At 45.9% G+C, this 22,325-nt stretch overlaps 1 protein-coding gene across 1 annotated transcript in view; it reads right to left on the bottom strand.

Annotated features, from left to right (window-relative positions):
• TESK1 (testis associated actin remodelling kinase 1) overlaps positions 1–22,325 on the bottom strand; it is a 219,818-nt gene that overhangs the window by 25,824 nt on the left and 171,669 nt on the right. The window lies entirely within an intron of this gene.

Raw genomic sequence — 22,325 nt, 5'->3', positions numbered from 1 at the left:
TAGTAGCAACAGTGGAGGAGTGGCCTAGTGGTTAGGGTGGTGGACTTTGGTCCTGGGGAACTGAGGAACTGAGTTCGATTCCCACTTCAGGCACAGGCAGCTCCTTATGACTCTGGGCAAGTCACTTAACCCTCCATTGCCCCACGTAAGCCGCATTGAGCCTGCCATGAGTGGGAAAGCACGGGGTACAAATGCAACAAAAATAAAATAGATACTATTGGAGATTCTACATGGAATGTTGCTACTATTGGACATTCTACATGGAATGTTGCTACGATTGGAGATTCTACATGGAATGTTGCTATTCCACTAGCAACATTCCATGTAGAAGGCTGCGCAGGCTTCTGTTTCTGTGAGTCTGACGTCCTGCACGTACGTGCAGGACGTCAGACTCACAGAAGCAGAAGCCTGCGCGGCCACATTGGTGATCTGCAAGGGCTGACTTCTACATGGAATGTTGCTAGTGGAATCTCAAATAGTAGCAACAGTGGAGGAGTGGCCTAGTGGTTAGGGTGGTGGACTTTGGAACTGAGGAACTGAGTTCGATTCCCACTTCAGGCACAGGCAGCTCCTTATGACTCTGGGCAAGTCACTTAACCCTCCATTGCCCCACGTAAGCCGCATTGAGCCTGCCATGAGTGGAAAAGCGCGGGTATAAATGTAACAAATAAAATAATGGTTATATGTAAGCCACACTGAGCCTGAAAAAGGTGGGAAAATGTGGGATACAAATGTAACAAATAAAAATAACTATAAGAAACTATACTGTCTTCTAGGAACTATTTATTTATTCGGATTTACTAACCGCCTTTATGAAGAGATTCACCCAAGGCGGTGTACAGCAGGGACTATCAGATCACTCACATGCACTGTGCTCCAGAGCAGTGGTTTTGAAACCGGTTTTCAGAATATTCACAGAATAGATTTGCATAAAAAGAAAGTTGTGCATGCAAACCGTCTCTCATGCATATTCACCGTGGGTATCCTGAAAACCCAACTGGCCAGGTGGTTCCGGAGGACTGGGCTGAAAACCACTGCTCCAAAGGTATGCAGGTTATCATAGACAGCACAGATAAGTGTTAGGGATGCCTTGCAGATCTCATACACGGAGCAGGGACGAGCACTAGAGGGCTAGCAGATCAGACGCGGGAGAGACAAAGTGTTAGGGGTCGCAGGTCTCTCTCACCCCCTCTGTTCTAGGATCATGTCAAAAAGCACAGAAGAATGCTAAGGGAGTCAACAGACTAATGGTCTCTCCGATCTCTAGCAGATCCTAAAGGTTATACATAGATACAGCTGGACCTTTGGCTGATGACGCTAGAATAAAAGGCTGGTGGTGGTAGAAGAGCCCCCCACCCCCTTATCACATCAACCAGCAATCAGCAACTACTTCTAGGTAATAAGAGCCAGATGCACAAAACCTAACGAGCCCACAACTTGCGTTTTAAACTGGTTCCAGGCAGTTTAAAACGCAAGTAGTTTACCGGGGGGGGGGGGGGGGGGGGGCCTGCACCGAGGGCATTTTTCCTGTCACAGTAGCAGGCAAGGAAAATAGAATGCAAATTATTCAAAGGCTCATTATAATGAGATGCACTACCGTTTTTCCGATTCCCTTACCGTGGAAACCTCTCATTAGGGCTCCTGTGAGGGAATCGGAAAGGAAAAGAGCCCCCCCCCCCCAAAAAAAAGCAGCGAGTGCACGTGAGGGGCGTCCTTTATGGACGTACTCTGCCTGCGCTTGTGAGGGACGTCTTTTCGCCGTTTTTTTTTTTTTTTTAATTTTTGTCTCCCCTGCGCTGCTCACCTTCTGTAGCAGCGAGGAGAAGGGATTAGGGAATCGGGGACCTGTGACTCGAGTCGATCCGGAGTTCGGGACGTCCCTTTCCATTATGCTCCTCTTCCAGGTCTCTTCAGCCAATCAGAGTGCGTGTAGCTGACACCAGCAAGCTAGATGCGCTTTGATTGGCTGAAGAGACCCAAGAAGAGGAGCATAACCGAATGGGACGTCCCGATTCTCCGACTGGCTACCGAGGTAATGGTGAATGCAACGAAGCTACAATGAGTAGCTCATTTGCATTCCCTTTCCCTACCGATTCGCTATGGAATCGGTAGGGAACGGGAATTACCGACGACTTTAGTGCATCTTCCTCTTAGACCGTAACCTTCTATTGCTTCTTTTTTTTTTTTTTAATTTAATTTTATTGAATTTACATATAAACAAAAATACAAGCTTACACTTGAGAGGAAAAACAGACTTATTACAACAAAGAAAAAAAAATATTTAACTAGTAGGAATTATCTTATTACATCTTCTTTAGACCACCAAAAAAAAAAAAAAAAGTGGGGAGGATTTAATTATTCAGGAGCTAAACAGTAAAGCAAATTTAGAATATCGCTTTGCAGGCCTTATACCGGCCTCAATTCCATTCTATAACTCAATCTTAGATATCAAGCTGATACTAATTTTTTTAGTTTAACAAAATCACTTAATTGTTGCGGAGAGAAGATATATTTAAGTCCCAAGTATTTTAATACACATTTGCACGGGTAATTAAGGTAAAACAAGACCCCTATTGCTAGGGCCTCTTTTCTTATGGCCAAAAGTGCTTTCCTTGGTGACATCCATGTACATCCAAATCTTTTGTCCGTAAAACAAAACTTGTGAATACTTTCTATTGCTTCTGACCATTAAAAATGCCTCAATGTGCTGTACTGAAATGACCCCCCCCCCCCCAACACACACACAGCTCTAACAATGCACCTCCTGCCAATCCAGTACTGAGACAACCCCCCCCCCCCACACACACAGCTGTACTAATTCACCTCACTCCTATCCTAGTACTGAGACCCCCCCCCCCCACAGCCAGTTCTACCAACGCACCTCATTCCTTTCCTACTGCAGCTCAACACCAAGGCTCCACCCCCACAACGTACCATCCTCCTATCCTACAGCACTTCCTGCCATTCCAGTACTCAGACCCCCTCCCCCCCCCCGCTCTGCTGATGCAACTGACTCCAATCCTACAGCAGCTCTTGTCAATGTAGCACTGAGACCACCCCCTAGCTCTGCCGATGCACCTCACTCCTGCCCTGCAGCGCCTCCTGCTGTTCCAGTATCATGACTCCCACACGCACAGCTGTTGCAATGTCCTGTCCTGTGAAGAGTTTTGTACAGGATGGGACACTGGGATCGATTGTTATATGTTGTCTTTATAGATCTGTGATCTAAATATAGAACAATCATGTTTCCATGAACAGTAAATTAAAAGCTAAATTAAAATTCTCATCTCAGCTTGGGTGCTGACAGATTACCAGAGGTTACTGCAGACATGAATAAAACAGTTAGTACAGGGGAAAAAAACCCCAAACAGGTGTGTGTTTCCTTATTTGCATTAATAACTACTACTAGTACTACTATTTAGCATTTCTATAGCGCTACAAGGCGTACGCAGCGCTGCACAAACATAGAAGAAAGATAGTCCCTGCTCAAAGAGCTTACAATCTAATAGACAAAAAAAAAAAAATAAAGTAAGCAAATCAAATCAATTAATGTGAACAGGAAGGAGGAGAGGAGGGTAGGTGGAGTCGAGTGGTTACAAGTGGTTACGAGTCAAAAGCAATGTTAAAGAGGTGGGCTTTCAGTCTAGATTTAAAGGTGGCCAAGGATGGGGCAAGACGTAGGGGCTCAGGAAGTCTATTCCAGGCGTAGAGTGCAGTGAGACAGAAGGCGCGAAGTCTGGAGTTGGCAGTAGTGGAGAAGGGAACAGATAAGAAGGATTTATCCATGGAGCGGAGTGGGAAGGGGTGTAGGGAAGGATGAGTGTGGAGAGATACTGGGGAGCAGCAGAGTGAGTACATTTATAGGTTAGTAGAAGAAGTTTGAACGGATGCGAAAACGGATAAGGAGCCAGTGAAGCGACTTGAGGAGAGGGGTAGTATGAGTAAAGCGACCCTGGCGGAAGACGAGACGGGCAGCAGAGTTTTGAACCGACTGGAGAGGGGAGAGGTGACTAAGTGGGAGGCCAGCAAGAAGCAGATTGCAGTAGTCTAAACGAGAGGTGACAAGGGTGTGGATGAGGGTTTTGGTAGAGTGCTCGGAAAGAAAGCAGCGGATTTTATGGATGTTGTAAAGAAAGAAACGACAGGTCTTGGCAATCTGCTGGATATGAGCAGAGAAGGAGAGAGAAGAGTCAAAGATGACCCCACGGTTTCGAGCTGAGGAGACAGGGAGAATGAGAGAGCCATCAACAGAAATAGAAAACGGGCTGGAGCGGGGAGGTGGGTTTGGGGGGGAAAATGAGAAGCTCGGTTTTGGTCATATTTAATTTCAGGTGGCGTTGAGACATCCAGACAGCAATGTCAGACAAGCACGCTGAAACTTTGGTTTGGATGCAAGGTGAGATATCAGGGGTAGAAAGGTAGATTTGGGAGTCATCAGCATAGAGATGGTAGGAAAAGCCATGGGATGAGATTAATGAGCCAAGGGAAGAAGTGTAGATAGAAAAGAGGAGGGGACCAAGAACAGAACCCTGAGGTACGCCGACAGGCAGAGGGATAGAAGTAGAAGAGGATCCACCAGAGTGAACACTGAAGGTGCGGAGGGAGAGGTAGGAAGAGAACCAGGAAAGGACAGAGCCCGGGAATCCAAGTGAGGACAGGGTAGTAAGGTAAGGTTCTCCCTCATTCCTTGCACAACAGCTCCAACGCCAGACTTCTTGCACTCCAGAAATAATATTTAACATTAATACTTAATAGATGGTGCTACGGACATAATCACAGATTCCGCAATCTGGAAGACCTACAACCTGTCAGCCCAATCCAATCACTGTAAGCTTAAGATAAGCAGTTTTCTAACTAGGACACTGCTGCCCGCAGTCCAACAGACTCTAATAATCCCTTCCGGGGCCGCCTCTACCATAGGACAGTGAAACAGGAAAGTTCCATCACAGACTGACTTTGGGGCCCTATCAATGTTTAAAGCTCCTCTGCTGGAGAGGTTTCTAACAAGCCCTCGGCAAAATCAGCTGAGGAGTTTACTTCTGTTCCACTGAGATTCCATGTTCACTAAGCAGCTCATTCTCAGCATCTGCCCTGGGAAATAACTCTGTTTTCACTCTCTTTTTTGCTAGTGCCCCCCCCCCCCCCCTCCAGACACCCACTCTCTCACTTTTGGGGAAGTCCCTCCCCAACTCCCCTTTAAATGCAGCTCCACAGGTCACATATATTCAGGTACTTATTTTGTACCAGGGGCAATGGAGCGTTAAGTGACTTGCCCAGAGTCACAAGGAGCTGCAGTGGGAATTGAACCCAGTTCCCCAGGATCAAAGTCCGCTGCACTAACCACTAGGCTACTCCTCCACTCAGCAGCAGTCAAGAATGTCTACAGAGATGGTTAAGATGCTCAAAACATACTCACTGGACGAACAAGTTATTTATTTCAGACAAAATCATATGCACCATATGCCTGGAATAGACTCCCAGAGCCGGAACGTCAAGCTCCATCTCTGGCCGTCTTCAAATCTAGGCTAAAGGCCCACCTTTTTGATGCTGCTTTTAAATCCTAAACATTACTCACTTGTTAAGTACCCGTATTTTATCATTGCCACCTTAGTTATTCTCTTATCTCTTTGTCCTGTTTGTCTGTCCTAATTAGATTGTAAGCTCTGTTGAGCAGGGACTGTCTCTTCATGTTCAAGTGAACAGCACTGCATACGTCTAGTAGCACTACATATATATATTTTTTTATTTGTTACATTTGAACCCCACATTTTCCCACCTATTTGCAGGCTCAATGTGGCTTACATGGTACCGTGAAGGCGATCGCCAAGTCCGGTAGAGAAACAAATACAAAGTGATGCTATAGTCAGATAAGGTTCATATGTTACAATCGCATTGGGAGTCGCAGAGAAGAGTTATATAGTGTTCATTACGAGCTTTGGTTACATTGTGTTGCAGGGTTCAGACACCTAAGTTGGGTCGGTAGGGTATGCCTTTCCGAACAGATAGGTCTTTCGTAATTTCCAGAAGTTAAGGTGGTTGTACGTTGTTTTCCCAGCATTTGGTAATGCATTCCATAATTGTGTGCTTACGTAGGAGAAGCTGGATGCATAAGTTGACTCGTATTTGAGTCCTTCACAGCTTGGGTAGTGGAAATTTAAGTATGTTCGTGTTGGTCCGACTGTGTTTCTGGTTGGTGGATCTATGAGGTCGGTCATGTATCCCGGTGCTTCGCCATAGATAATTTTATGGACCAGGGTGCAGATTTTGAAAGCAATACGTTCTTTGATTGGGAGCCAGTGCAATTTTTCTCGGAGGGGTTTGGCACTTTCGAATCGCGTTTTTCCGAAGTCTAGCTGCTGTGTTTTGAGCGGTCTGAAGTGATAAGTAGCAGCAGCAATAGGTCTGCTTCAAAATAAGTACTGTAACTTCAGTATATTGTAGCAATTCTTACAATACCTATTTTAAAGATACTGTAATGCCAATATCAACTATCTCCCCCTACTCCCCCATCTCATCTTCCGCCAGGGTCGCTTTACTCATACTACCCCTCTCCTCAAGACCCTTCACTGGCTCCCTATCCGTTTTCGTATCCTGTTCAAACTTCTTCTACTAACCTATAAATGTATTCACTCTTCTGCTCCCCAGTATCTCTCCACACTCGTCCTTCCCTACACCCCTTCCCGTGCACTCCACTCCATGGATAAATCCTTCTTATCTGTTCCCTTCTCCACTACTGCCAACTCCAGACTTCGCGCCTTCTGTCTCGCTGCACCCTACGCCTGGAATAAACTTCCTGAGCCCCTACGTCTTGCCCCATCCTTGGCCAACTTTAAATCTAGACTGAAAGCCCACCTCTTTAACATTGCTTTTGACTCGTAACCACTCACCTCCACCTACCCATTCACATTAATTGATTTGATTTGCTTACTTTATTTATTTTTTGTCTATTAGATTGTAAGCTCTTTGAGCAGGGACTGTCTTTCTTCTATGTTTGTGCAGCGCTGCGTACGCCTTGTAGCGCTATAGAAATGCTAAATAGTAGTAGTAGTAGTACTCCCTTTTCCAGCAGATGGTTAGAAATGGAAAACTCTATACATATCAGAATCATCCCCTAAAGTCACATTGTTGACCCCATGTCATGACACTCCTGTGCCCTAGCGCCATTTCCCACAGGGGGTCCCAAACCTTAGTCAACACTCCCATTCAGTTTCGTCTGAGCATTGCTAGCTTAGACAAGCGATTCCCAAACTGGGGTTTGCAGAACATTAGGGTCCCTCGAACTCTCTTCAGAGGCTACTCAAGAAATTAGATTGTAGCACGAACATCTATACGTTTACGTAAATTGGTGGCTCCTCTGTGTATGAAAAATTATTTTAGGGGTCTTGCCACAATAAAATGCAGATTACTGCAACAGAGTCTATGCGGAATGTAAAGTACAACTCACAAAAAAAACTCCAGTCCGCCCAAAATACAGCAGCCAGATTGATATATGGTAAAACACGATTCGAAAGTGCTAAACCCCTATGAGAAAAGCTGCACTGGCTCCCAATCAGAGAACGGATCATCTTCAAAATCTGCACTTTGGTCCACAAAATCATCTACGGTGGTCCCTGGATACATGACAGACCTCATAGATCTACCAACCAGAAACAGAATCGGATCATCACAATCATACCTAAACTTACATTACCCAAACTGCAAAGGACTCAAATACAAAACAACTTACGCATCCAGCTTCTCCTACATAAGCGCACAACTATGGAATGGACTCCCAAATGCAGTGAGAACAATCCATGACCACTTAAACTTCAGGAAATCACTCAAAACTCACCAAAAAGGCCAATCCCATCGATCCAACGTAAATCCCCACAGCCAGCAACACAGCATAACTAATGATCGCACTGGACAATTTCTATTCTTCATTCCCTTCGACCCCATGACACCTGAGCCACACCTACCTCATCTGACCACAACATAACCTTGTATTTATCATCAACCGAATTGGCAAACGCCTCTACGGTACCATGTAAGCCACATTGAGCCTGCAAATAGGTGGGAAAATGTGGGGTACAAATGTAACAAATAAATAAATAAAAAGTCTGGGAATCATTGGCTTAGACGTTAGGTGAGCAACAAGCATTTTGATGTCTGACCCACTTCAACAATTTACAGAAAAGATGATTAAGCAGAAGGATAAGTAAATACTTCTTTACTAAGAGGTTTAGGTGTTGGAAACAGACAGAGGCAGTGGCCACCCAGGCCATGACAGAATATAAATGTGCCTAGGACAGAGAGAAAGCAGTGTGGGGGGGAGGGTAAAAGAAATGAAGGAGGGGGCTTGTGCGATAAAGGGGAGAACGTTAGCCAGTGGCAAAAAGTGGTTGTACAGCTACAGCAGGCTTCCAAGAAAACTGAGGTGGCCTGCCCGAAGCTGCCATCTTTATAACCCTAACAGCAACTGGGTGTTTCTTAAACAAACACATTCACCACTTTTAGTATTTCTGAGCTTGTTGGTAATAATATACTTGAGGTGCCAGGAACCAGCCTAAGGGCAGAACTGAAATAGATTTAACTGTGACTGGGACAGATACAGAGGACTGAGAAGCTAGATGAAAACGATTAGGAGCAAATGTAAAAGGCCATTCTATAATGTGGCTCCCAAATTTAGCCACCAACAGTGCACCTAGTTTAATGAACAGTAATGCTTACATGCGTGATTAGAACATAAAAACACAAGTGTTGCCATACTGGGACAGACCGAAGGTCCATCAAGCCCAGTGTTCTGTTTCCAACAGTGACCAACCCAGGTCACAAGTACCTGGCAAGGTCCCAAACGAGGAAAGCAGATTTTATGCTGCTTATCCAGTGGATTTTCTCAAATCCATCTTAATAATGGCTCATGGACTTTTCTTTTAGGAACTTGTCCAAGCCTTTTTAAAACCCTGCTAAGCTAACTGCTTTTACCACATTATCGGCAACAAATTTCAGAGTTCAGTTACACTAAATTGGCAGTTGTACGCGTAAGTGCTAGGCGCAATTCTAGACAGAATGCGCCTGCATAGCTTGGCGTGCAACTGTCAGGGAGGCATACAGGTGGGTGCATCACCAAGCAGAGTGCACAACATATAACGTTCTATCAGTTGTGTGCATTGCATAGCGCTCTTAGGTGCTCCCATCTATGCTAGCCATTGACCAGTCGTAAGTAAGTGTGTCAATGTGGCTTTGTAACAGTTTAAAGCCGTTATGGAATTGGCACCACCAAGAATACCCTTTTGTGATGCCCCCTGGTGTTGGTTTTAAGTATAGGAGCTTTGTTTGTTTGTTTAGATTTTGCTCACACCTTTTTCAGTAGTAGTTCAAAGTGAGTTACATTCAGGTACTCTGGATAGTTCTCTGTCCCAGGAGGGCTCACAATCTAAGTTTGTACCTGAGACAATGGAGGGTTAAGTGACTTGGCCAAGATCACAAGGAGCAGCAGCGGGATTTGAACCGGCCACCTCTGGATTGCAAGACCGGTGCTCTAACCACTAGGCCACTCCTCCACTCTTCTACCAGAAAGGAAGACGTGTGACCAGCTAGGAAGTCCCACTGCTCCTTATATGCCATCATCCGCTAGGTTACAACATTAGAAAGTCGGACAGCTAAAAACCAGTTCTGGGCTCAGTACACGCCACCCCCTCCTCCCTTAGGATACAAGTGCACGCTCGTCTTAATGAGTTTTTAACTATTCCCCCCCAAAGAATCTGGAATAACAATCTAGAATTTTATTACCTGATCAGATGAGAGAAAAGCAAAACTCAAATTCATGGAATTTGGAAGCATAACAGTCATCATGAATTTTAACTCTCTTGTTAGATGACAACTTAAAAGCTTTTCCATCTCATGTTTTCACATGTCTGGTTTACATTTCCCAGTGACAGACGAAACAGACTGCTCCAGATCTAGTTCCTTCAATTCCAACTTCAGTCTCCACAGGGAGGGGAAATTAGCTGCTTCTGGCTCCCTTCTCGGAAACAGGTAAAAAGTGGGATGTTTGACCACGGAAATACAAATCCTGCAGACAATATCATAAAAGCTTCTTTATTGAAGAAAAGACTCGACACAACTGCTGTGTTTCGGCCTGCGGGCCTGCATCAGGAGCCTCCCGCTATGACGTAGCGTATATGAATCTGAAATGCCTGAAACACGATTTGGTCCGTGTGACGAACCAAACGTAAAGTGATTGGCTATATTACAAAAGTGGTCTTGAAAAAGACCTTTCGTGGTAAGCTTGTCCGTAGCGGGTCACTAGGAGCGCAGCATACAACTTCCTGTGGCCCTCACTGTCTAGGACCATGTTGCTCTCCGTCCATCACTGGGTCCCAGAGGAGAAGAACAGCCATCCTACGCTTTTTTTTGTTTTCTACTATGTGTCAAGAAAGGGTCAACAGTGGTGAGGGGGGACCCCAGACGTGTGGTAAAACGGAAGGGAATAAGGTTTTGTTAAATTCAGTTCGACTTGCGCGCTGCCTCTGATGCTGTCTACCACGAGACATTATCGTGTAGACTAGTGGACATGGGTATCTCAGGGGCTCGTTACAGCTGGTTTCAATCCTCTCAGTCCAAACCTTTAGAATGAAGAGAGTCAGGTTTCATCCAAAACACACAAAGGATAATTTACCACCTTCCCTTAAGCATCTCTGGGGCCATCATTCTCCTTAAGTCCCTTCATTCTGTAGGTGTCTCATAGTAACATAGTAAATGACGGCAGAAAAAGACCTGCACGGTCCATCTAGTCTGCCCACGATAAACTCATATGTGTATACCTTACCTTGATTTGTACCTGTCTTTTTCAGGGCACAGACCGTATAAGTCTGCCCAGCAGTATTCCCCGCCTCCCAACCACCAGTCCCGCCTCCCATCACCAGCTCTGGCTCAGACCCCGTATAAGTCTGCCCTCCCCTATCCTAGCCTCCCAACCACCAACCCCTCTTCCCCCCGCCACCCAATTTCAGCTAAGCTTCTGTGGATCCATTCCTTCTGCACAGGATTCCTTTATGCCTATCCCACGCATGTTTGAATTCTGTTACCGTTTTCATGTCCACCACCTCCCGCGGGAGGGCATTCCAAGCATCCACCACTCTCTCCGTGAAGAAATACTTCCTGACATTTTTCTTGAGTCTGCCCCCCCTTCAATCTCATTTCATGTCCTCTCGTTTTACCGCCTTCCCATCTCCGGAAAAGATTCGTTTGCGGATTAATACCTTTCAAATATTTGAACGTCTGTATCGTATCACCCCTGTTCCTCCAGAGTATACATGTTCAGGTCAGCAAGTCTCTCTTCATACGTCTTGGAACGCATACGTCTCGGTGGATGCCTCTTTTACATTCTGTCCTCATATTTCAAGTGTTAGAAAAAAAAACCTGTTTTAACATGCAGTTGGGATTCTGAGATCTGTTAGGCCTTTACTTGATAACACAGCTTTAAAAATCCTTCTTCACACATTTATTCCAAGTTAGCTGGAGATCACAAAAAGAAGACGACAGGTGACAATATCTGGAAAAGCTAACAGAAGCTGGCAGAGTGGTCAGGAAAGCAAAGTAGCCAATATAGTCCCGCAATGATTTTCAGAGGACTGTGTTCGTGAGGAGCTGAGTAAACTAAAGGGGGCGAGGGATCTTGGGGTGATAGTATCTGAGGACCTGAAGGCGACGAAACAGTGTGACAAAGCGGTGGCCGTAGCGAGAAGGTTGCTAGGCTGTATAGAGAGAGGTGTGATCAGCAGAAGAAAGGAAGTGTTGATGCCCCTGTACAAGTCGTTGGTGAGGCCCCACCTGGAGTATTGTGTTCAGTTTTGGAGGCCGTATCATGCGAAGGATGTTAAAAAAAAAATGGAAGCGGTGCAAAAAAAGCTCCGAGAATGGTATGGGATTTGCATTCCAAGACGTACGAGGAGAGACTTGTTGACCTGAACATGTATACCCTGGAGGAAAGGCAAAACAGGGGTGATATGATACAGACGTTCAAATATTCGAAAGGTATTAATCCGCAAACAAACCTTTTCCGGAGATGGGAAGGCGGTAGAACGAGAGGGCATGAAATGAGATTGAAGGGGGGCAGACTCAAGAAAAATGTCAGGAAGTATTTCTTCACGGAGAGAGTGGTGGATGCTTGGAATGCCCTCCCGCGGGAGGTGGTGGAAATGAAAACGGTAATGGAATTCAAGCATACGTGGGATAAACATAAAGGAATCCTGTTCAGAAGGAATGGATCCTCAGGAGCTTAGCTGAGATTGGGTGGCAGAGCCAGTGGTGGGAGGCGGGGCTGGTGGTTGGGAGGCTGGGATAGTGCTGGGCAGACTTGTACGGTCTGTGCCAGAGCCGGTGGTGGGAGGTGGGGCTGGTGGTTGGGAGGCGGGACTGGTGGTTGGGAGGCGGGGAAAATGCTGGGCAGACTTATACGGTCTGTGCCAGAGCCGGTGGTGGGAGGTGGGGCTGGTGGTTGGGAGGCGGGGATAGAGCTGGGCAGACTTATACGGTCTGTGCCCTGAAGAGCATAGGTACAAATCAAGGTCAGGTATACACAAAAAGTAGCACATATGAGTTTATCTTGTTGGGCAGACTGGATGGACCGTGCAGGTCTTTTTCTGCCGTCATCTACTATGTTACTATGACAAAGCAATAGGGCCGAATGGCATATATCCGAGCGTACTGACGGAACTTAGGGAAGTTCTAGCGGCTCCGCTGGCTGACCTTTTCAATGTTTCTCTAGAGCTGGGAGTGGTCCTGGAGGACTGGAGAAAAGCAGATGTGGTCCCTCTCCACAAAAGTGGAAGTAAGGAAGAAGTTGGGAAATACAGGCTGGTAAGCCTGACTTCCGTGGTACGTAAATTAACAGAAATGCTTTTTAAAACAGAGAATAGTGAAGTTTTGGGAATCCAATGGATTACAGGGCCCGAAGCAACATGGTTTTGGTAGGAGCAGGTCTTGTCAGACAAATCCGATTAATTTCTTTGACTGGGTGACCAGAAGAGAGCTAAATGTGGTATATTTACTACTACTACTACCACTAAACATTTCTAGAGCGCTACTAGGGTTACGCAGTGCTGTACAAATTAAACAAAGAAGGACGGTCCCTGCTCAAAGGAGCTTACAATCTAAAGAACGAAATGTCAAGTTGGGCAGTCTAGATTTGCTGGGTAGAGGTGTAGAGGTTAGGTGCCGAAGGTGACATTGAAGAGGTGGGCTTTAAGCAGAGATTTGAAGATGGGCAGGGAGGGGGCCTGGCGTATGGGCTCGGGGAGTTTGTTCCACGCGTGGGGTGAGGCGAGGCAGAAAGGGCGGAGCCTGGAGTTGGTGGTGGTGGAGAAGGGTACTGATTTTAGCAAAGCCTTGACATGGGACACAGACTAATAAATACACCGAGTGCCCTCGGTATGGGCCCTAAAGTGAATGACTGGGTTAGGAAATGGTTGAGTAGAAGGTGACAGAGGGTAGCGGAAAATGGAGCTCACCCAGTGTGCTGCAAAGGTTCGGTTCTTTTTTGTAAGTGATATTGCTGAAGGGATGTCTGGTAAGGTTTGCCCCTTTGAGGATGACACCAAAATCTGCAATAGGGTAGACACCCTGATGGTGTGGATAACATTAGGAAGGATTTAGCAAACCTTGAGGAATGGTCTGGAATTTGGCAGCTAAGATTGAATACTAAAACATGCAGAGTCATGCATTTGGGCTGCAAAAACCTGAAGGAACGGTACAGTTTAGGGGGTGAAGAATTGTTGTGCATGAAGAGGACTTGAGTGTAATTGTATGTGATCATGTTAAGGTGGCCAAATAGATAAGAAAGGCGACGGAGGATGCTTGGGTACATAGGGGGAGGAATAAGGAGGTGATGATGCCCCTATATAAGACTCTGGTGCTTCTTGTTCCTTTCCACCCCCATTCAGACAGAGATTCGTCTTTCACAGAACTCCCCTGGTTCAACTATACCTTTGTACAGCAAGCGCCTGGCTTATTTATGCACATTAAAAAAGTCAAAACTAAGAGTCTCAGGAATCCTTTTACTAAGCTGCAGGAAAAAGGGCCCTGGGATAGCAAGCCCACCCCACCCCACCCCCCCAAAAATGGCCATGTGGCAAGATTACTCTTACTGCGTGGCCATGCGGCGGGGAGCACTTACCACCACCCAGTAAGGTGGCAGTAACAGCTCCTGCGCCACCCCAGCAGTAATCCTCAGCGGTGTATATATATATTTTACTCCAGCACGATGGAAATGTCACGCATTGGAAGTGGAACTACCACCAGTGGAAACCCTTTAGTAAAAGGGCCCCTGAGTTTCCTCCTGGTTAATACTGAGGCGGTTTAATTGACTGCTGAATACTGTATTGGCACACTATGGGAACGGAAGATAACAGGTCAAATGAATTTTCAGGTGAAAACAGAGCCTGTTAAATCTACTGAAATGAAGTGAAAAGCCAGGTCTCCAGCTTCACTCACAAGGCCGTATAATCCTCCTCATACTTCAGTGCTTCCAGTTCCATCCAGTCGGAGCTAGCACCTAGACAGCTCTTCCCTGCCCCATCTCACCATATGAAGACATTGCCAGCAGCAACACCTGACTCGACCGTAACCTTCTCCTCAGAATGTACACGGGAAAATGCAACAAAATACCAAGTCAGGTTCATCTGAAAACGCTCCTAAAATTAAGCAGGTATCTTGGCTGCTGTTTCAAAATTGGCTCCGTACTGTTTGAGGCTACCTAATCCCAACCTACCCTTAATCCAATATGGAGAAGACATAATTTAAGAAAATATCCAAATATGAGAACGTCGGACGTTAAAAGGAAGGCTTTATTATATTGAGCTTATATTCCACAACATTCTCTTCAGTTCCATGCAGATCACAAAAACGGTAAAAAAACAAAACAAAAACAGCGTATTCAACTGGGAATCTACTATAATAAAACGCAGCCTCAACATTCTGAGGACACTGACGTCACTGAAGTCACTCACATTGTGGTTTCATGGTGGTGAAGCCACACAACATCTTCATGCCCCGCCCTCGCGTCACACGTGATGACGTTGAGGGCGCAACACGAAAACAACGCTAATAAACGCACGGGGAGCCGCCCAGGACGTCCACATCAACCCGGCCCCTTTCCCCACATAACCCCGCCCCTTAGAAGTTACCGCCCCGCCCACGGTACCACACTCACCCTCAGCAATGTCCCTCCCCCCTGTCACCTCCCCTCCCCTTCCCTTCCGCCTGTCTCCCTGGTGGTCTAGAGGTACCTTTTCGGTGGGGGCAGGAAAGAAAGAGCCCCCTCTTTCCTGCCCGTAGCGGTGGTGGTAGCATCCTTGCTATATCGTGTGGGAGTCCGGCTCTCGGCGTTTCAAAATGGCCGCCGAGAGTTGAAGTCTCGTGATGCAGCTTGAACTCTTGGCGGCCATTCTGAAACGCCGAGAGCCGGACTCCGACACGATGTAGCAAGGATGCTACCACCACTGCTACGGGCAGGAAAGAGGGGGCTCTTTCTTTCCTGCCCCCACCGAACAGGTACCTCTAGACCACCAGGGAGACACGCATAAGGGGAGGGGAAGGGAGTCCCCTGCCCGCTAGCGCCGGTTTCATCTCCGCCAGAAACGGGCCATTTTTACTAGTAAACAATAAAGCACATAATCATCTAAACCTTACATCAACCCTCAGACTGCTGAAATAACACTGCTTTAAGTTGTTTACGAAATAACAATTAGTTAATGAGTGAACTGCAGCCCAATATGGAATGGAAGCTGAAAGCTTCAATAACGGAAATTGTAAAGAAACCTGCCCTCTCGACAACTGTCTACCTGATATCTTTACCAGTTAAGGAAAACGTTTGTTCTTATTATTTGATATACCACTCAAGGGCAAAACGTCTCTAGGCGGTGTCCAATATAAATCAAAAAGGGAGAGAGAGAGGAATTGAAAAGTAGAACTACAAATCTAGGATAAATACAGTTAAGTCCATACAGAAATTCGTTTAGTGCCTTCCCAGGACATGACTACAGTCTTCTACGGGTGGTACCATGACCTTTGCAAAAGGATCACAAGGCCGCTGATGGGCTACGATGTCCAAGGCAAGGAAGATCGTTGGTTTGCATCATCTCTGTAAGGTAGGCGCAGTATGTAAGCTGGAGAAAGGTTTTTTTCTGATCCATGGGTTGTATGGTCAGGGGGTCTCTCAGGGATCCCCTTCTGTTGCCGTTATAATTTCTTTTTCAATTGATATTTTCAGATTGCTTGCCCAATCTCTCGTTTTGACCCAATTTCATTATTGCAATTCCATGTATGTAGGTGTAAAGAATGTATCTTAAGGAAACTGCAAACTGCCCAGAACACCGCGATTAGACTTGTCATGAATGTACCACGCTTTGAGAGGCCTACTCCTTTGCTGAGATTTGTTGGGATTTGTTTAAGACTCTTTCGGACTTCATAGTTTTCCGTAACCTGGTACAATCAATAGTGCTCAGTCATCTAGACTATTGTAACGCACTATATGCCGGCTGCAAAGAACAAATAATCAAGAAACTTCAAACAGCCCAGAACACCGCAGCTAGATTCATAAATTGGCAAAACAAAATTTGAAAGTGCTAAGCCCCTACGAGAAAAATTACACTGGCTCCCACTTAAGGAACGCATCACGTTCAAAATATGCTCACTAGTTCACAAAGAGGGGCATAATCGAACGAAAACGTCTATCTCCATGGGCGTTTATCTCCGAGAACGGGTCCGTGAAGGGGCGGACCGAACCGTATTTTCGCAAAAAAATAGACGTCCATGTTTTATTTGACAATGTGTGAGCTAGGCGTTTTTGTTTTTCAGCGATAATGGAAAATGAAAGCGCCCAGCTCAAAAACGAATAAATCCAAGGCATTTGTTCGTGGGAGGGGCCAGGATTCATAGTGCACTGGTCCCCCTCACATGCCAGGACACCAACCGGGCACCCTAGGGGGCACTTTTACAAAAACACAAAAAAAAGGTAAAAGAGCTCCCAGGTGCATAGCACCCTTCCCTTGTGTGTTGAGCCCCCCAAATCCCCCTCAAAACCCACTGCCCACAAGTCTACACCATTACTATAGCCCTAAGGGGTGAAGGGGGGCACCTACATGTGGGTACAGTGGGTTTGGAGGGGTTGGACGACTAAGCATTAAGCAGCACAATTGTAACAGGTAGGGGGGGGGGGGAAGGGCCTGGGTCCACCTGCCTGAAGTCCACTGCACCCCCTAACAACTGCTCCAGGGACCTGCACACTGCTGCCAGGGAGGTGGGTATGACATTTGAGGGTGAAAATAAAAAGTTGTGAAATATCATTTTTTGTGTTGGGAGGGGGTTAGTGACCACTGGGGGAGTCAGGGGAGGTCATCCCCGATTCCTTCCGGTGGTCATCTGGTCATTTAGGGCACTTTTTGGGGCCTTATTCGTGAAAAAACAGGGTCCAGGAAAAGTGCCCTAAATTCTAGCTACAAACGCATACTTTTGTTCCATTATCGGCGAAAGGCGCCCATCTCTCTTCAGCCGATAACCACGCCCCAGATCCGCCTTCGCCACACCTCTGACACGCCCCCATCAACTTTGTCCACATCCGCGACGGAGTGCAGTTGAAAACGTCCAAAATCGGCTTTGGCTTATACCGATTTATTCGTTTTTGGGAGATAAACGTCTATCTCCCGATTTGGGTCGCAATATAGGCGTTTTTCTCTTTCGATTATAAGCAGGAAAATAATCCATGGTGACGCACCAGCTTACATGTCAGACCTGATAGACCTACCACCTAGGAATGCCAAAAGATCATCCCGCACATTCCTTGATTTGCACTTCCCCAAGTGCAAAGGTATGAAATACAAACTAATGCATGCGTCAAACTTTACCTACCTGAGCACGCAGTTATGGAACGCACTGCCGCGCAGCTTGAAATCGATCTACGAAAGAACGAACTTCCGCATACTACTGAAGACCCACCTCTTTAATAAAGCGTACCACAAAGATCAACCAATGTGAATATGCACAACTCGCCCATTTAGTTTCAGAACTGTATCATAATATCTGCTTGTATACTATTACTATGTCGTATTATCATCATGACGACCAAAATCCTTCTGTAATACTAAATGTTTATTTTCTAGCATTCTTCTACTACTCATGACGTATTGTAAGCCACACAGAGCCTGCAAAGAGGTGGGAAAATGTGGGATACAAATGCAATAAATAAATAAATCGTGTCTGCTTTGGTGTTGCTCTGTTCTATTGTTGCAAGACCCCTAGTGCATCATTTTTGGTCTGCTCTGCTCCTTTGCCGAATACATTTGCACTGGCTTCCCATTAGGGCCAGGATTGTATTCAAAGTCTGTGCTCTCATATTTCAGATTTTGTACGGTGTTGCCCCTGACTATACGTTGCCCCTTGTTACTTTGCCTTCTCGCAATTCAATCTCTGCGTCTTCATTTTCCAACCTGTAAGAAGGTAGTTTATAAATCTATATATTTAGCTACTTTTTCATACCAAGGTCTAAATGGTGGGATTCCTTGCCGAAAAATATGGAGATCCCAACATGATTATTTGGTTTTCCTTAAGTTTTTGAAATCTTTCCTCTTCAAAACATTACTGTCAATTGAGTCTGGTGCCTAATCGCCCCCTTCTGTTCTCCCCATTATGCTTTATTACCGAATTCTTTATCTATTTACGATTCTTTCCTTATGTATTTTATGTATTTTGTAATGACGTCTTTTTAGCTTGTTAGCCACATAAGTACATAAGTAGTGCCATACTGGGAAAGACCAAAGGTCCATCTAGCCCAGCATCCTGTCACCGACAGTGGCCAATCCAGGTCAAGGGCACCTGGCACGCTCCCCAAACGTAAAAACATTCCAGACAAGTTATACCTAAAAATGCGGAATTTTTCCAAGTCCATTTAATAGCGGTCTATGGACTTGTCCTTTAGGAATCTATCTAACCCCTTTTTAAACTCCGTCAAGCTAACCGCCCGTACCACGTTCTCCGGCAACGAATTCCAGAGTCTAATTACACGTTGGGTGAAGAAAATTTTCTCCGATTCGTTTTAAATTTACCACACTGTAGCTTCAACTCATGCCCTCTAGTCCTATTATTTTTGGATAGCGTGAACAGTCGCTTCACATCCACCCGATCCATTCCACTCATTATTTTATACACTTCTATCATATCTCCCCTCAGCCGTCTCTTCTCCAAGCTGAAAAGCCCTAGCCTTCTCAGCCTCTCTTCATAGGAAAGTCGTCCCATCCCCACTATCATTTTCGTCGCCCTTCGCTGTACCTTTTCCAATTCTACTATATCTTTTTTGAGATACGGAGACCAGTACTGAACACAATACTCCAGGTGCGGTCGCACCATGGAGCGATACAACGGCATTATAACATCCGCACACCTGGACTCCATACCCTTCCTAATAACACCCAACATTCTATTCGCTTTCCTAGCCGCAGCAGCACACTGAGCAGAAGGTTTCAGCGTATCAGACGACGACACCCAGATCCCTTTCTTGATCCGTAACTCCTAACGCGGAACCTTGCAAGACGTAGCTATAATTTGGGTTCCTCTTACCCACATGCATCACTTTGCACTTGTCAACATTGAACTTCATCTGCCACTTGCACGCCCATTCTCCCAGTCTCGCAAGGTCCTCCTGTAATCGTTCACATTCCTCCTGCGACTTGACGACCCTGAATAATTTTGTGTCATCGGCGAATTTAATTACCTCACTAGTTATTCCCATCTCTAGGTCATTTATAAATACATTAAAAAGCAACGGACCCAGCACAGACCCCTGCGGGACCCCACTAACTACCCTCCTCCACTGAGAATACTGGCCACGCAATCCTACTCTCTGCTTCCTATCTTTCAACCAGTTCTTAATCCATAATAATACCCTACCTCCGATTCCATGACTCTGCAATTTCTTCAGGAGTCTTTCGTGCGGCACTTTGTCAAACGCCTTCTGAAAATCCAGATATACAATATCAACCGGCTCCCCATTGTCCACATGTTTGCTTACCCCCTCAAAAAAATGCATTAGATTGGTGAGGCAAGACTTCCCTTCACTAAATCCGTGCTGACTTTGTCTCATCAGTCCATGTTTTTGTATATGCTCTGCAATTTTATTCTTAATAATAGCCTCCACCATCTTGCCCGGCACCGACGTCAGACTCACCGGTCTATAATTTCCCAGGGAAATGTGGGGTATAAATTCAGTACTGTGTTCAGTTTTGGAGGACTTAATCTCGCTAAGGATGTAAAAACACAAAGCAGTTCAGAGGAAAAGCGATAAAAATGGTATGGGGGTTTATTTAGCAAGACGAACGAGGAGAGACTTACTGACCCAAACATGTATACCCTGAAGGAAATGAGAAACAGGGGAGATACAATACAGACGTTCAAATAAAATATTTGAAAAAGTATTAATCTGCAAACAAACCTTTTCCAGAGATGGGAAGGTGGTAGAGCCAGAGGGCATGAACTTGAAAAGGGGGGGGGAGGGGGGGGCAGGCAACTCAGGAATAATGTCAGGAAGTATTTTTTCACTGAGAGGGTGGTAGATACCTGGAATGCCCTCCTGCGGGAAGTGGTAGAGATGAAAACGGTAACAGAATTAAACACAAAGGAATGCTGTTTAGAAGGATCAGATCCAAAGCAGCTTAGAGGAGATTAGGCAGGAAAGCCGGTGCTGGGCAGACTTCTACGGTCTGTGCCCTAATCGAGGCTGAATAGATTTGGATGGGCTGGAATGGAGCTGTTCAGTGGCTTTGACAACAACTTCAGAAATTTTAGAGCAAGGCCAGTGCTGGGCAGACTTCTACAGCCTATGCCCTAAAAATGGCAAGGACAAATCAAGATCAGGTATATATATAATGTATCGCTTCATACCTACCATATGTAATGAGTTTATCTTATTGGGCAGACTGGATGGACCATACAGGTCTTTATTTGCCGTCATCTACTAGGTTACTATAAACATATATATGTATGTGTGTGTGTGTGTCCTGTAGCACAAACTCAGGAGCTTAGCCGAAATTGGGTGGCGGAGCCGGTTGGGGGAAGAGGGGTTGGTGGTTGGGAGGTGGGGATAGTGCTGGGCAGACTTATACGGTCTGTGCCAGAGCCAGCCGGTGGTGGGAGGCAGGGATAGTGCTGGGCAGACTTATACGGTCTGTGCCAGAGCCGGTGGTGGGAGGCGGGACTGGTGGTTGGGAGGCGGGGAATAGCGCTGGGCAGACTTATATGGTCTGTGCCCTGAAAAAGACAGGTACAAATCAGGTAAGGTATACACATATGAGTTTATCTTGTTGGGCAGACTGGATGGACCGTGCAGGTCTTTTTCTGCCGTCATTTACTATGTTACTATGACTTTCGAGTAGTGATTTCAATCTATTGAGGGAGAGTTCCAATCTAAGGGTTGCCGAGCGGCAACCCGGTACTACTGGCAGCTCAACGTGTCCACCGGCGGTAGTTCCACCTCAAGCAAACGCCGTTTCTGGAGCTACGGAAAATTATTCTGTCATTTCTAGCACGGCGCTAACCTGGTAGTAATCTACACTGCCCAGTTACTACAGGAGCCCTTATCGCCAACTCAATGGGTGGAGATAAGTGCTCCCCTCCCCCGCATGGCCACGAAGTAAGATTAATCTTACCACATGGCCACGTCTTTTTTAAGGCCTTATCTGCTGTGGTAAAAAGGGCCCTGGCACGTGGCAAAAAATAGCCCCCACTTCTACCGTAGGGCTCTTTTTTTTTTTTTTTTTTTTTAAATCGCAGCTTGGTAAAAGGCCCCTTAAGGGATGGGGGAAGCCAAGAAGAAAAAAGCAGATCTAGTAGTTTCATAAAGAGCTGATCTTGGGGAGGGAAGGACTAGGTGACGGGCGTTATAGGAGCGAAGGAACGGGCCGAGGTGTACGGAACGACAGCTGATGAAAGATAAGAGGGGAAACCAGAGTACCTTATGGGTAAAGAACAGAATCTTAAACCAGGACGAGTAAGAAAGATCATCAATGGATCTGCAGGAATTGAATGACATGGTCAAATTTCTTGGAAATGGATGGGATATGATGGGATTTGATATACGGCCTTTTTCAAAGCAGTTTACATATTATATATAGGCACTTATTTTGTACCTGGGGCATTGGAGTTTAAGTGACTTGCCCCGAGTCACAAGGAGCTGTAGTGGGAGTTGAACCCAGTTCTCCTGGTTTTCAGGACACTGCACTAACCATTAGTAGATGACGGCAGATAAAGATCTGAATGGTCCATCCAGCCTGCCCAACGTTCAAACTCATTATCAA

This window comes from Microcaecilia unicolor, chromosome 2, assembly GCF_901765095.1.
Source record: "Microcaecilia unicolor chromosome 2, aMicUni1.1, whole genome shotgun sequence".
NCBI classification, from domain to species: domain Eukaryota; kingdom Metazoa; phylum Chordata; class Amphibia; order Gymnophiona; family Siphonopidae; genus Microcaecilia; species Microcaecilia unicolor.
This window is presented reverse-complemented; position numbering and strand designations above follow the sequence as displayed.